This window comes from Nicotiana sylvestris, chromosome 1 (assembly GCF_000393655.2).
Source record: "Nicotiana sylvestris chromosome 1, ASM39365v2, whole genome shotgun sequence".
Taxonomy (NCBI): Eukaryota; Viridiplantae; Streptophyta; class Magnoliopsida; order Solanales; family Solanaceae; genus Nicotiana; species Nicotiana sylvestris.
The window spans coordinates 90,173,745-90,175,966 of record NC_091057.1 but is presented as its reverse complement, the minus strand read 5'-3'; positions in this window follow the sequence as shown (position 1 = coordinate 90,175,966).

Genomic DNA, 2,222 nt, shown 5'->3' with positions numbered 1-2,222 from the left:
TAGCTCCACAAATAGATCGGATGGATTTAATGAATTAAAAACGGAAGCGCGATGCACTAAATAAAACAAAGCTAATCTTGAGAAGGACCGGAGCACGTTGAATCTCATGTGTGCAGCTTCACCTTAGATTTCAATGAATAGACGATGAAAAATTGACCAGATATGAAGTGGCGTTTCCTTTCTCATTTTGAAGAAAAGCTTTAAAAATTATCAATTTTTGTAACAAGTAGTCTATTTTTCAATCATATTATTTTTATTTTTATTTTACGGGAACTGAAATTTCAGAAATTACCTTTGAGTTTATTTTCAATAATTGTAAGTTTTTGCTAAAATGAAAAGGATCTACTAGTATTTTTTATGATGTAAAAGCAGTTTTTTCGTAAGAATAATTCAAAACTATTTTTTTTATGTTTTTGAAACAAACGCCTCCAAAAGATAGGAGTTGGGAAGTCCTCAAGTGAGTTCATCGGAAAAATAAAAAATAGTAGCCTAGTAGGAGTAAAAAAGAGTTGGTATCTTCATGGATATTCTCAAATATACATGCACAAAGAAACCTTTTATTTGCTTTTTTCCTCACAAGTCAAACCAACGTCAGCTCTCTCTCAAATCTACTCTTGTAAAGTCAAATCACGCATGGCCTGACAACTACACTTGTTTTCCCTTTATTGCCCTTGCTGATAATCTACCATCAAAGCTTTCTCCTAAGGTCTACAAGTAGGGGTATATGTGTCAATTCGATTTGAGGGCTCTAATATGCGTCAAGAGATCTCATTAGGATCCTGTCGTTGTGTAGACTTAGTTGTTGTGTCTGTATCTGTGTCGGGTCTGCTACAAATCATTAAACAGTTTGTGACAGAATGTTATTTGCCCAACACAACCCTATAATTTTACCAATAATAGGTTGATCATACTTGGCAGTGTGATTCTTAAATTTTGTTGCATTTTCTGTTTTATCAAGTTATTTGAAATCAGTTGACTACTGATAGAGTCATAGAGCATATACTTATTTTATGTAGTTTCATAATACGGGGGAGTATTTTATTTCATCTGTATCACTAAACTGGCATATTTCTCTACATCTCTCAATCATACTTGAATCCGTATAGCTGATAAAATACTCCTTGGATCTCATATATATTATTAGAGGCAGATTCAAAATTTTAAATTTATTGGGTTCAATTTTTAAGATTCATAATATTAAACTCAATATATTATAAAAATTATGGTGTTCAGATTTAAGATTTGTTGAGATTTTAGTAGATTTGTACATATATATTTATACTTCATGCTAAAAATTTTAGGCACAGATTAATCCGTAGCAATAAGGCTACATTCGCCCCTGCATATTGTAAGTTTCACTTACAAATAACATTTCTTAATCAATTTCTTAGTCGATTTCTATTTGTCGTAGCAATAAGGCTACATTCGCCCCTGCATATTGTAAGTTTCACTTACAAATAACATTTCTTAATCAATTTCTTAGTTGATTTCTATTTGTTTAAGTTTTGCTGAACTGAAATATTTGGTATATGTGCAAGTTGAAGGTAGCAAATATCCAATAAAATTAATTGAAAAATGCTTAAGTCGATCCAAACATTAAAATTATAAAAATAGTCAAGTAACCGTATATACAAACCATATGAGAACTCGTTTATATTATATAATAATAATAATAATAATAATAATAATAATAATAATAAAAAATTAATGTGTCTACGACAGATTTTGTCTGTATGAGTACTAGTACAGTCATACCCTTAGTCTAGAAGAAATTTGACTAATATATTATTGAATTAAAAAGGGTGGAAAACAAATATTGAATTTAAAATAGTCTAACGCTTTTAGTTTACTGATGTCCATAGGAGTCTTGCACAAGATGTGCGTCTCATTTTACTAATCCTTTCATTATTTTTGCAAAATAAAGATATATAGACTTCACCCATTTTAACTCACAATTACGTGAGTTGAATAAAGAGACAAATGATCAGTTATTTTTCAACATTCAAATAGAAACAATTGCGATAGAAAAGAAAATGGGAAACAAAATGATGCTATTCAATCACAGTTCAAAAATTGAATGAATTCGATCCACTCATAGAAAAATCTGGTCAATGGATATCCAAAGAGTACATGATACACCTGCTGAAATAGATACGAAATTTCATAATTAAACAAATACTGTGTCGTACCTTTTTGGGGTCACTCCAATTATGGAAGTCAAG